We start from the raw sequence: 14247 nt of genomic DNA, 5'->3' as shown, positions 1-14247 counted from the left end.
TCAATAAGCTAATAAGCAGCACTGTTGCTCAACGGCAGACTGACAGCATATGTGCCTTCTGTGGGGTGATGCGATAGCTGCTAATTGATTTTGGCCACTGACTCGGAGTGCGTGGTGGATATCTGGGAAGAGCAATAACTTCACCATGCGATCATCCTGGTCAGTGACCAAGACAAGCTATTCTCCAACAATCACTGGACACCTTCCTGCATGCAGCTTCAGCGTTCAGGCTTAGCTCATAATTTGGGTGTCTTTCCTTTTCAGCCCTCAAGCACTTGCTTTCTGGAAACCAGACAGAATCCTCATTCCTGGCCATTTAATCTAGTATTTCTGGACTTCGGTCATTTATGGTGAAATTTTAAATATATATTTTTCCTTTGAAAAGCTAAATTCTTCTGCTAACAGGACTAGAAAATCTCCATAAAACAGGAGGCATGGTACAGGCTATGGAGGTATCTGGGGACACAGCTGAGCTGTTTTGGACATGCAGTGTAAAAAGTGTAGGTGATGCAGTGCAAAAATAGCTCAAATCCTTTGCATAGCAGGAAGATAGCCCTCTCCTCTGGTACTGTGTTTCATTGATATTTCCACCCTCATTACAGCCCCAAACCTCTTCCTCATGATCAAAAACTCTTTTCTCTGGCCAGACCTTCTCTCAAGAGCTACTGCTTGCCTTGCTGGACTTTCAAAGGGAGATTGGTCACAAGAGATGGTCCATTTATTGCTCTAAAAACAGCCTCCCTCACTTGATGGCATGCCTTTATCCACCACCAGATTTTTGGCCTTTTCAGGAAGAGCTTCCCACCAGGATCTTAGTTGAGAGTTGTAAATGCTGTAGTAAGAACAATGGGGGTAACCTTACCTAGCTTGAATGGATTTTTGTTTGGTAAATCCAAAGCAAGTGCTGTCTGGGCACAGATTTAAATTAACACAAAACTTCTTCACCAGATTGGGAGCTTCCAGAAAAGACTGATTTATAAATGATACCATGTTTATGATACCATAAATGATACCACAACCCCTCTTCACTGTACAATCTGAAGATTTAGACCTGAACTTTGTTTTTATCATCACAAGCCTGTAATTGATGAAAAGTCTTTCCCTCCTCTTATGACAATTTCATTACTTAAAAAGCTTATGGTAAGAGACCTTGTTAAAAGCCTCAGTCAGCCAGCTCAACCCCAGCTAAATGTTGTTTGATACTCCAGATAGTTCTAATAGATTTGTGAAGTGTGATTTCTCCCTGCAAGCACCGCACTAACTCCTCCCCAGTCTATCAGTTTTATCCAAGTGCCTACTAATTCAAACATTTCTGCCAGCTGCTCTGACATAGCAGTCACACTTCCTGGTGTATAGGTCCCAGGAGATGCTTTCAGAACTGGTGGCATATTTACCACGCTCCAACCTTCAGGCACAGACCCTGATTTAAGCAGGAGGCTTCACACCCCAGCAAGCGATGCCATGGTTTCCCATCTCAGTGACATTAGAGCTCCTGGGAGAGTAACGCCTCGTTCAAGCAACCCATTGCCCTTTGTTCTCTCAGCGTGGTCTGATCAAGTTATCGTGGGTTAATGAGCCATCACCCACCAGGCATGCTGGCTGCTTTCAAGTCCCATTACAAAGGCGGGATTTTAAGCTATAGCATTTCACTCCACAACAGAATTGAACGAAGAAGATGTATTTAGTCCCATTTTTCCAGCAGGCAGTCGCAAATTAGGTAGGACAATTCCACTGCTTGCCATCGTGAATCAGTGCCCTGCTTCCCTTGGCCCAGTGATGCTCAAGGTCAGAAGAGATGGAAACTGCCCCAGAACACCCACCGGTTCTGGCCGCCTCCAAGGAGACTTTCAGGCTGAAGGGACAGCATGCAGGCGTTTTCTGAGTGTGGGAGCTTTGTGCAACCCCCTGTCTTTGCTGCAGAGCCTGCATTTCAGGCTTACATCTCCAGCCACTCCAAGCAAATTGCACCGTGATAGGATAAGCCAGGGCCGAGGCTGCAGGGGTGAGAGGTTAAACAACTCTTGAGCTACGCGCTAGCTGAAAATACACGATGAGAGCTGTTGCCAGGTTAACTCCTACAAAAATCAGCCTCAGCCCAAAGGGCAGATAATAAATTGGTGTATAAGCTAAACAAAGTGCTGACGCAGCCTTTGCTGGAACAGCACTCCCAGCGCCGCTGTAATACGGGGCCAGGCTGAAATTCCGCTGTGATTGACACTCTGCCATCACATCATTTGTTACTGATCCCATTTTTCCTCCCTTCCTCTGCTTTTCACTTCAAGGGACAGGACCTGCAGCAGCACAGCCTGCAGAGCCCTCCTCCGATCTGTTTTCCATTTGAGCATCCTCCTCTGAGGATTGACTCATGCTTCTTGACATAAAGCACCGCCTCTTTGGGCTCTTATAAGGAAACAGCAGGAGAGAATTGTCTAATTCAGACTTTTTGGCAGACTTTGCATACTATGCATTATAGTGTGCATTTCTAGCCAATGCCTTTGCCCTTTCGTGGTCATTTCAGAACAAACTGAGCTTCCTCCCTCAACGTTTTGGGTACTTTTGCAAACTCACAATGCCTCAGACCAAACAGAATTAGTGTGAGGCTGGGAGTACGTCAAACCTTGGAGGAATTATTTTAACGTATGAACCATAAACACTCCTCTTCCATTTCTGCTTTGCTACTAATTCACATCCCAGTGACTCCAGGATTTTGCTACAGGGAAATACATTTCAACATCAGATACAACATATGGGATGCACGAAGATTATCATGGCCATGGCCTGCGTTTATGGGAGCCCTGTATCTGTCCCACGCTCAGGTCTTTAAAACCGGAGCTGTGAAAAAATGCCTATAGTGAAACATGAAACCAAATGAGACTGACCTGGCCTGGGATTTGGTTATATATGGGAAAGTCAGGCTGAGTTCACCTAGAGAGTTGTGAAGGTTCATGAACCTTGGGAGGGAGCAAAGGTCCAGTTCCGAGGAAGCCTAGCCAAACCTTTTCCAGAAATGTTAAACTAGTATATATTTGGAAACAGAGAGATCCTGTAAAATAAATAGTTTTAATAGGAAATCTATTGGAGGGAGACCTGGTGGTTTCAGCAGCGTTTAGCATTAACGTGGTGAATGAAGAGAAGGATCAAGCTCACACAGAGCCTGAGAAGTGTTAAAAAACTCAGGCTGAACTCGGAGCCCCTTGTTCCTGAGGATCCTATTATAAATGTGTCATTTGCAGCTCTAGAGGTGAGAAGAGTTGACTTTATTGGGTATCTGCACCATATCTGAAATAGGGAAGTCTCAAGCTGGCTGAGCCCTTTACACTCTGATGAACTGAAGGCATCTCCTCATTTTCCCCTGAAAATTTTCTCAGGATTTTTTTGTACTGAAAACTACCAGTCTGCCCTCTGTGCCCCTCCTTTTGGCCACGTTCAGCAAAATATTTCACAAACATGGACGAAAACTAACTGAAAGTTCAGTAAGCACTGTTATTTCCAGAGAAGAAAATTAAAATTTCCATCTGAAAATCATGACTGTTTCCATGGAACAGATCTTTGGAGACAGGTCCTTTGATTATCAGTACTACGATGCCCTACAACAAAATATGGGAAAACCCCAATGTAACTGACTTTCTCAGAGGCAAAGGAGCATGCCAGCAACTTAACAGGGGCTGGAGATTTTGCTTTTGGTCATGACTCCACTTTTTTTTCAAGATTTGGCAAAGGTAAATGGAAAAAGATTTTCAGTACAGCTGGTATCTAATCTTTAAATTAGAAAGGAACTGAAGCCAGGGCTTCGGACTTTCATTACCACTACCAGGCTCCTAAAGCTGGGAGGAAAAAGTATGATAATGCTTTTAAACACCAGATTACTAATCTGCAGCCTGATTAATGAGCTCCCATGTGCCAGACAAGCTGGTCTCAAAGGGACTCCCGTGCCCCTTACTCTGTGGGTCTGGGCAGCAGTGGTGATGCTCACCACAATGACTGCCCTGCCTCCAAACCCTGACAGCCCTGGGCTCCAAGAAGGGAACATACTGGTGGTCTTGGCCTCATGGCTGTCAGCAGAAGAGGACAGTTGGTGTCAGGGGATCAGCTGGAGCAATTTTGGTGTTGAACCTACCCTTGATAGGTCTGGCTCGTGCCCCATCTGACGTGCTCACTCCAGGAGTGAACACAGACAGACAGGGCAGAGCCCTTGGTTCATCTGTCAGCTTAAAAAAAACAACAACAAAAACAATCAATCAAACAAACAAACAAAAAAAAACAGAAATAAAAAACAGAAATTAGCCTTGCTTTCCCCTAAGAGAACATCCCAGCCATACTGTGATAGGAAAAGAATTAGGAATTAAGAAAGAACGGTGGCGCGAATGCCATAAACATCACTTCTGTGTGCGCTCCGCTGCCAGAGCACACATAATAAAGCTTAATTTCCTGGTGCTGTGCCCTGCCTGTAATACACTGCCCAGATCTTCCTACTGCTCCCAGCTGAGAGCCAAGTCATTCTATAGGATTATTTTGTTAAGAGCAAAGCTACTTGATCAGAAGAGATTTAGCACCAGATTATGGCCACAGCTTTTTCCGGCCCGGCGGCTGTGGAGGAAGGGGGCAGGAGCTGCTGGTGATGTGAGGCTGAGCCTGGAGCTTGGCAGGCCTGCGTTCAGCCCTTGCAGCAAGTCCCCTGTAAATTCGGAGATAAGACACCCTCTACCGCCTTTTCCACACCGAAATATAGGGTTTGAGGAAGGGGGATGTGTTACAGACAGTGAGATGCTCGCCTATTATGAGGGGGATAGACAAAAGCTCTGATGCCAGCACACCAAAACCTCCTGGAAGCCAGAAGCCACATGCCTTTACGACGCTCACAAGCTCTTTCCCAAGCCCTGTTGCCCATCCCATGGCCCAGCACCTGCACCCCAAAAATAGCTCTAGCAGGGTCTGGGCTAGCAGGGAGAGCCAGCCCTGTGCCAGGCTTGGAAAGAAGCTGAGGCTTCAGAGCTGAGGGGTCGTGGTCTTAACCACACAGCACAGGAGAAAATTCTGTACAAATAATAAATTCGGACATGATACTGGTTATGCCATTACCGAAAGGTCATCAAATAGTATGAATATAACTTTTAAACATTGGTATCGGTAACGTGTGGTAAGCCTACCATCCCATCCCATCCCACCCCATCCCGCCCCACCCCATCCACTTTCCCCAGCCTGTCATTATTTCATACACCAAGAACCCAAGTGCCCGAATTTTACACACCTGAAGCAAACTGTGCCTCAAAGAGCAGCAACAGAAACCCCAATCATGACTCCCATAACCCAAAGCAGCCATCATAGGATGCTTTGAATCTCTTCCAACTTCATAAAACAATGGCAAGGCCTCCTTTCATTGCTATGGGAGCAGGTTTTAGCTCTTCCTGAAACATTTGAATACATATTTCTCCAGGGCCATGCCTTAGGGTTAACTTTATGCAAAATACTGGCAAAGCCTTATCCCTTTGAGAGCAAGAATACAGCAGGTAAGCAGTTCCCGAATGTTTTGTAGTTGCTGTGTACGCTGAAGTACTAAGCAACAACAGGACCCACCACATAGCAGGGGACACCTCTGGCATGCCGAGCCCTGTGGCAATGGGTTAAAAAGCTTCACATCAGCTGTGGGGGCCCCTTTGGATGTGCAGCCTGGTACAACCCATGGACCAGCTCTGCGACAGACAGCCTGCAGGGTTTTGTGGACCTTCTCTTAGAAACCACAGGACTACATCATAAAAATAACATGGCAATGTTACTTACACTGGAAAAGAAAAAAAAAGTGAATTTAAATAAAACATCATGGAACATAACTATAACTACAATATTGCCAGCTGTGTCTCCGCTTACACAGACTTACCAGTTACTGGAAATAGTGATCAACTTGAAAACCCAAACTACTCTTGGTATAGGATACACTAGTGAGGCTGTCTTCCCATCTCCGTGATGAATTCCTGGATGGCTAAACAAGGAATCACTGTTGGATATTGTAACAAAGTACTGATGGGCAAAACAAAATGATGATAAGTGATGGAGACAATTTTAAGGTTTGGTTACAGGCGCCCTGATAGACTTGCTAATAGCTTGTGCCAATCGATTACAGAGTCTATTTTATTGTTAACTGTGGATTAGCTCTTTATATTCCACTTATATATTAACTTCACTCATGTAATGATGACCCCAGGTCTTCAGCTTCCCTTCTGCAAGAACAAAGCTGAAGGGAAACGCAGGCTGGGCAGTGAGAAACATGGCACTGATAAACATGGTCACGGAGACATTGAAAAACAAGTTCCAAAACATTGCACCGTAGATGTGAGAAAGCACTGACCAGTGGTCCTCAGCCTCCACTGGCCCCTGGAAAGTGGTGTTGCAGACAAGGTGATGAGCAGGAGCCGTCACAGCAGCCCTCCCTGATCACTCAGCTGCAGAAGCCCTGACCTCTTTTGAGGCAATGCCCCAGGGACTGCGGGCATTGTATTGCTTAAAAGCTTGATACTCAAGACTCTAGCTGAGGCAATGTATTACCTTTCACGGAGGAAATGAGTGCAGATTTGGCTAGGGACATAAATAAAAATGAGATCATTTTCTTGGGGATGATTTATGTGATGAATGATTTGCTGTTTCCACCCTATGTTGTTCCAATCCGCGAGGTAGTGTCCTCCTTCTGAAGTCAACAGGAGTTGCAGATGCTCTTCAGCTCAAAAAAACAGGTTTCACACAGCCAAAATAAGCCAAAAGCAGGCACTTTTCATCTCTCTCTTCCAACATTTCATATTTGCATCATTTGTTACAAATTAATCAAACTAATCATTGCTAAAGCCACGAGGCAAATCATGACTTGTCTTTTTCAACATATTTAGGCCATTTTTACACATATACTAAAATGCTCCCCTAGTCTGAGTGTTTTGCATCAGATTTTTCTTCATACATATATATATTGAAAGAAACGTCAGGAGGACGTATATATTGAGAGGAAACATCAGTGTCTCTATTTGGGATTCTGATTATACAGAAGTTTAACACAATGCCCATACCACAAAATTCAGCCTCGTGTGCTCAGTTCTGATTGAAAGGATCTGACTTTAGTGGTGTGATTATACATGCAGTGTTAATAAAGTGTAGGACAAGGCTATACATACTGCTCTAAATCAGCATTTGCGTTGATACCCAGTTAAGCACTACAAATACATAGCTTGGTTTCTACCATCAAAGCGCTTTGTGAACAATAGGAGTCTACATCAAAATAATTGCATGTGTGTATCCTCAGATGGAGGGAAGATGTGGATGGCCGGGGGAGACTGAAAGGAGGAAAGCTCTGAGTTCCTGCAGACTTGTTTTTGTCAGAAGAAGCACAAAGTTTAGCTTAAATCTGTGCTGCATCCTTCATGCAGCTGAAGACAGATTACCAACTTTTTGTTGTTCATCGAGTTCATTGAGTCATACATTTCCATGTGGGCTACAAGTACGATGAAGAAGAATGGATAATCTTCAAGGGCAGTGCTAAAACCTAGAAGCACCTCCTGTTGTTGGAGAGAGCCTGAAAGAGAGGTCTGGGATCTTCCCTGCTGCTGCTTTTTTGTACCATAAAGCTGGAAACAGCAAGAGAGCCAGCCTGAGCTGCCCCCCAGTGAGAGGAGGATCTTCCATCCCTAATTCTTTTATGCTGGGAAAATAAAAATTTATGGCATTTTGGTACAGAAAATGCTTTCTGCCTGGTTCCACTCCCAGACAGAACCAACCTGCTACAAACCACAATCCCGTGCAGTTTAGGGTAAACACCAAGGCACAGATGGGGAAAAATAGAACATCTCTGCTCCACGTGCCTGGGCAATTCTGGAGCCAGTTTGGCGTATTGGCCAGAATTTCAGCCACAGGTGGGACAGTGATGTCAACCCTCCCTACAAGCATTTCAGGTAGAGCTGAGGGTGTGAAGAAAGATGGCTTTGAACTGCTGTCACAGTCCTTTGCCACTGCATTGAGATGTGCCCCACACCAGTATAAGAGTGGACTAGTGCTGCTGCATTTACTGTCCCATAAACAGTGTCAGAAGGAGTTTTTAGCAGGTCTGCTAGGGAGTACCTTTATTTTGGCTCTGTGCTGTCTGCTAGTTAAACCTAGCAGAAAATGGCGAGGTGTTTCTGTAACAAATTGGTATTGTTCCTGTTTGTGCAGAAGGAGAGCTTTTAAACAGGAAACTCTACCAGATTTTGATGGAAATCTGGATCGTGACATAGAAATATTCAAGTGTTTCCCACTGCTCACCCCAACAACCACAAGTCTTCACCAAAGATGTATGGAAGGCAGAGTGGGACTCTGTGGAGCATTTTAAAGCTGCTTCATGCTGCCAAGCAGCTTGTGTGGTCCTGGTCAGGGATGTTCTCAAGGGGACGTTACCTGCCTTAGGTCGTGTGCACAAGGAGGTTAAAAGGGAACACCTTCCACTCTTGGTCCAGGTCTTGGTAAAATCTGCTCCCCTGAATTTCTAGGAATAACCTCTATTTCTCTTTACACATACTCTGCCCACAGCTGAAAGAATCACAGACAGTTCCTGCATTTACCTGCTGGTCTTCCACCAGCCTTGAGAAATAAATTCCCCAAGAAAACTCAGCTAAAACAGGCCAAGCACAACGCCATACCTTGCCATGGAGCTCTGCTGTGATGATCATGCTCTGCTTCATGTTTCTTTTAGCCCAGACTGCAGCCAACTTGACCAGTCCACAAAGAGCTAGGAGCCATCTCCTCTAATATTTAGGGCCACCAGACTCTGGAACATAATGTGTTTCGTGCAAGCAGTTCTCCGTGAAGACAGTCTTGGGAAGAAAAGCAGAAGTAGCAAGGGTTACTCCCCATCTCCCTCATGTCCACCTAACTCAAGTCTTCGAGCTGCTGCAAGCACCTTGCTGGTAATAAATCCTTTCTCATGCATCCTTTTCATGCTAGCGCCCTCAGGCAATGCAGAGTGGAAAGAGTAAGGTTTCAGGCTCAGTACCAAGGAATTCCTCTTTTCAAAAGGCCAGACACAACAGCTGGGAAATTTTGGGTTATTGCTGCTTTGTGTCAGCTCTTACCCACTCCTGGAGGGGTCTGTAATTTCTGAAGCTTAACAGCATTTGAACCAGGCCGAGCGATCTTTGAATTATTTTTTGGCTGACATTTCACAGAGGCGTGAGTGTGTGTACTAACACATATCTGCATGTGTATTTTATATCTGTATGTATACACACATGCCTCGGGGGAAGGCAGGCGGGTAACTCAGCACGTCTAGCCTTCAAAATGCTGATTCAGGAGCCTGGAAGCTGCCCCCATGTTGCTGTTTTTCCAGACCCTGGCTAGTTTTCAGCCAAGCTGAGCCCAGGGGTGCTTGAGATATCTGTTTAGGGTGAGGGTCCAGCTTGAAAAGTAGCAGCTGCTAGCAGCACTGCTGGGCTGTAATGCTTAACAGATTTGTTTTTGTGGTGTTCACATTCCCAGTGCTTCCCCTGCCTTACCCCACTCTCAGGGAGCTGCCTCCTCCTCCTCCTTCTCCTCCCCCTCCTCCTCCTCCTCCTCCTCCTCCTCCTCCTCGCACACACACCGAGCCCCTCAGGGGATGTACATTTCTGTGGGCAGCAGCAGTGTAGACACCATAGTGCCCACCAGGAGCAATGAAACAGTGATGTTTTCGCTGGTGCCTACAGCAGTAGTGTGGCTACACACACAAGCCCACATTCATCCCTTTCCCCAGACTCTTTTTCGAGACACAAAAGAGGGAATCTCATTATTTGCAGGAAAGGCAAACAGAGCTGTTTGAGCATTTTCCCCCCTTTATGGCCTGAATACTTTGCTTTCACCAGCCCTCTGAGCCTGAGGAGGAACATCCCCTCCTCCCACCTACCTGGCGCAAAAAATGCAGGTGGTGGGGACTTTTCTTGGTGCTTGCCTCGGGGGGATTCACTGGGGGAAGCACTGGTGGGGATCTCGGCAGGGCTGTGCAGCAAGGCACCGGTGCTGGCTGCCTCCCTCCCTCACGTGGGGATCAGGACTCTGCTGAGAAAAAGCAGATAGGGTTTCACACAATCCAAAGCACATGTACAACTAACTAAAGCTGCGTAAGCACTTTTCTTTCCGATGGAAACGTTCCAACGTATGTTTCGAAAGAATGCGAAAATGTTCCCCCTCCTCTCTCGCCTGCCGCCAATGGATCAGGCCTGACGGGGACGATCCCCTCAGACGCTCTTTTTGGAGAGGGATTTAAGGCTTGGGAAGGGGCACGGATGACAACGCTGGGAATTCATGCCCTGAGTAGCAGAATAAGCCCTTAGAAAAAGCCTTATCAGCTGAGGAAAACACCTCAGGTTAAACATACATTATTGCTGTGAGAAAACGTGCTCAAGCACTCGAGTCCAGTGAGAAGGGACATGTTTGGGGTTTTTCCCTCTCCGCGTTTAAGCACTCTCAGATGTTTGCATCCTTCCCAGGCAATTTGGCTTTTTGGGGCATCCCCTCCTCCTCCAGGAATGTCTATGCAAAAGGAAGTTTCTCTGTGGGAAGCAGTTTGTCTCAATGTCATTTTTCATGGGGGAAGGGGGGAAAGAAAAGCCCTGACCAAACATTTCTGACCAGCTGCTTTGTGCATATATAGGCTGCTGCAAAGAGCTCCCAAAAACAGAGCTCAATAGGGAGAAGGCAAAAACAACGTGTGGTAGGCAACATGAATGGCCTTGTCGTAGCCAGGAATTGCTGTTGCAGGAGCCCCATGACAGCAGTGGGGTACAGGACCACGTTTTGAGTTCGGATCATCCGAACGGCACGAGGGACAACGCTTGGGGCACGGAGTCGGAGGCACTGAGGGACAGTGTCCCATGAACATGAAGCTACCATGCCCTGCTGAAGCCCTGCAGCCATTTTGACATCGCGTGATGGTCGATTCCAGATCATCCATCTCTTGTGTGTGATGGATGTGTACGACACGTTCGTGTCCTGGTTCCTGTCCCGCGTATCCCCAGTGCAGAGCTGAGTCATCCGACATGGACCTAGGGGAGAGGAGTTCCACTTGAACTCCACAAGTATCCGCTGGGTTATCGTTATTCTCCTTAAAAATAAAAAGCTCCTCTTCCAAACACTGTATATGCTTAGTCACGGGGAAGGAATGATAAACTTCCAGTGTTTCTGGTGGGTCACCGCATTAATTGGCAGGCTGTCCCAAACCATTGTGAAGAAACGCCACCAAAGGTCTGTACGCAGGTCCGGTTACGGGCGTTTTATTTCCTATAAAGATTTAACCAATAAACCTGCAGATCCATTTCCACGTTAGACTGAAACCTATAGGTTTCACGGGAGATTAAGTTCCCAAAATGTCTACTTCTGAAAGACAGACGGTGGAGGTGAAGAGAAGAAATAAACGTTTGGGCCTTATTCCCGGTGAATGTCAGCTTAACTGCGCTGTGTGTTTGTGTCTATTTATACCCACAGAGGATCTAAAATTACAGCTTTAAGCAGGAAGCTAAACCAAGAGTTTTTAACAAGTCTGAGCAGTTGAATTTAATGCTGAGGAGCGGGGGGGGGCACTTCTGATACGAGCTGGGGAGGAGGGCTAGGCCTGACAAACCGTAACAGGAGACAATTTTCACCTTATTAGCCACCTGATGAAAACCAAGCCTTTTTAAATACGCCTCAGGACAGAAGCCACAAAAGGTTATTAAGGTTGGAAATTTTTTTCTGGAGTCAGTTAGAGAGGGGTGAGAGGGAGGCACAAGCCAAGGAATCCTGAGCAACTTACTGCATAGGGGAAACTGAGGCAGACAGCTGCAAAATGACTTACTACAGCCCCACAGCAGGCCAGGAGCAGGAGCATAGAGGAAATCCTTGTCCGCAGGGTCCCCAGAGGAAAACACAAATGCTGAAGCTGTGGTTATAGGTGACCTGCAGGAAAGAGCATAGCATCGTTTTTACAGGTGTGCTTTTTGCTGGAACCAGTCCTCCCTCCTCCACGACAGATCTGTCCCTGCAAGCTTTGTATGAATGTGAACTCAGCATACAACCCTGTGGTACAGAAGGAAAAAAAAAAATCACCTTTTTTCAGTAGCTCACATCCAGATTTCAGACTCCGTTTTGTTATTATTCCCAGCAGCTCTGCCTGGAAACCCAAGCAAAGCCAAGCGAACGGTCCCAGACTGCGGGGATGACCACACAAGCAAACTTCCAGGACAAAATTCCGGTCTGTCCCGTACATTTTGGGAGAGGCTGCAAAAGCACAAGAGCCCTTTTCTCTCTGTGGTATCACGGCGTGCTCCTGAAGCACCCAGAGCTAGCGCAATCCTCAGGCATGGAGTTCCTTGAAAACCTGGCCCCTTAGCTTTTATTTGCCTTTTTTAGCAGACTAGGCAGCAATCAAGCACCCTTCACAGTGCTGTACCACTTGAAAGTGATGCGTAAAGGGTTCATAAATGATCAGCAGAGCTTCTGGAGCATGTTACAGGCAGGAAAATCAAACTGCTGGGTGCTGCCCACGGATTCCCCCTTTACTAAAATTCATCCCCCTTTCCCAAGGCTTGCTATGAGCTGCAACTCCTTTGAAAGCACAGAGATGGATGGAAATTAAATCCCTTCCCGGACATGGAGGTGGCCTTTATTTACTGTAAACATTATTCCACGTTTAAATTTGGAGATGAAACAAGGGCTGGGCGAGGAGCCCGGATTCTGGCCAGGGCTTGCCTGCAGCCTGAGGTGAGTGTCGCTGCCAAGGCGTGCTCCAGTCCTCCCCGCATGGCACAGATGTCGGCTTCCTTTGGATCATTTTGTACGCCCTTCAGACGGGAAAGGTTCGTTTGCACAGACATCTGAGCAGCTTACTCATACGTGTTACTCACCGGCCACTTGCTGATGGGGAAGGAGCAGCTCAAGCCCCCCAAACCAGCTGCGAATTACCCTAAAGCGAAAGGGCTGGGCTTGATTCAAGGTCGTCTGCCCCATGGTTTGTGTTAAAAAGCAACATCAGTTGGAAGGAATTTCTCTCAGCTGAAAGTCAGGGAAAACATATTTAGGACTATTGAATCTTCTGGGTATTTCTTGAATGCCAGAACTCAAGGGGTCAGGAGCTGGGAGGAATCTTTTTTTTTTATCTTTTTTTTTTTTTTTTCCTCTCAGTTGTTGTCTGTATGGCCAAATTCTGCTCAGCAGACTTCCCTGACCGCACGCCCAGCCTCAGGCAGCCACATTACCCCTTGGACCACCAAACGCAGGTGAGCAATGTGCCGGGGAGTTAGGATTCCAGCAGATAAATTCTCTGCAAGGCAGATACTGACAAGTTGCTAACTATAGTTCACCAAACACGTTGTGCTGACTGCGTTTTCTTACCTGTGTAGAGGGGAAAAGGAGGCATTCAACATTTTCTACGAGGGTATGGAAACCCTTTTTTTGGGAGCAGCCCTACCTTTCCCCCTGCCTTGTCTTACACTCCAAATAAGAAAGCAGTCAGAAGTCTGGCTTGCAGATTTAGCCGGCTTCCCCTTCCTTTTATGTGTGGCTGCAATTCCCAGTCAGGCTTTTGCACCCTAAGCTCCTATTCCAGATGAACAAAACCAGATGCTGCCAGCTTGACGTTTGAAGCCAGCCCCCATTCTGCTCAAAAAAAGTCTGTAAAAAAGGTCTGCATCTGCAAACACAAAGCTGATGACACTCACCAGACAGACCCTTGTCCTATGCTTCCCAGGACCCAGCTTGCCTATAGGGTATAACAGGTTGCTCTTGTCATTCTCATGCATCTCCTTGAATCTAGCAGTATAAGGCATTCAGTAAATTAAAAAATTTTCTAAAATCTTTTCTTTTTTTTTTTTTTAAATTAAAAAAGGGCAAAGAGTAGTTTAAGTATTCCTCCACCGCTGCGTAGACTGTTTCCTATTAAAGGCAACTGTGTGCAGCATTTCTATTAAGATTCTGCTTCCTGTTGTGTAACACGGAATGTCAAAAATCCCAGTATCGCTTACGAAGTTATTACAAGCTCCAGAGAGTTTTCTATTCCCAAGAAATCTCTCCCAGTGGGAAGCTGGAAAAGTTCCTGTTGAACTTACAGCAAATGCCTCAGATCCTATGTAATATTTACGGTGTCCCTCTCATCTTATCCAGGCTGGCTTGCTGTTTTGCTGCTGTGAAAGAAAAGCCTGTTTCAATGGTTAAGGGCTGTGACGTTTGCTTATAAGGACATTGAAGCGGATGCGATAGCCACAGGAAATGTCCCAGTCTCACTGAGGTACC

At 46.3% G+C, this 14247-nt stretch overlaps 1 protein-coding gene across 3 annotated transcripts in view; it reads right to left on the bottom strand.

Moving 5' to 3' along the window:
• LOC118243105 (uncharacterized) overlaps nucleotides 1-11916 on the bottom strand; it is a 52565-nt gene extending 40649 nt beyond the window's left edge. For 2 of the 3 annotated variants that reach the window (XR_004777185.2, XR_004777186.2), the window contains exons 1-3: nucleotides 11816-11916; nucleotides 9890-10041; nucleotides 8652-8825 (exon numbers count right to left, since the gene is read on the bottom strand). The gene's annotated coding sequence lies outside the window, so the exon portion shown is untranslated. The remainder of the gene's footprint in view (nucleotides 1-8651; nucleotides 8826-9889; nucleotides 10042-11815) is intronic. The other variant, XR_007708507.1, reaches the window with a different exon arrangement.
• Nucleotides 11917-14247: the final 2331 nt, after the last annotated feature.

The sequence above is a fragment of the Cygnus atratus genome, chromosome 6 (assembly GCF_013377495.2).
Source record: "Cygnus atratus isolate AKBS03 ecotype Queensland, Australia chromosome 6, CAtr_DNAZoo_HiC_assembly, whole genome shotgun sequence".
Lineage (NCBI taxonomy): Eukaryota > Metazoa > Chordata > Aves > Anseriformes > Anatidae > Cygnus > Cygnus atratus.
This window is presented reverse-complemented; position numbering and strand designations above follow the sequence as displayed.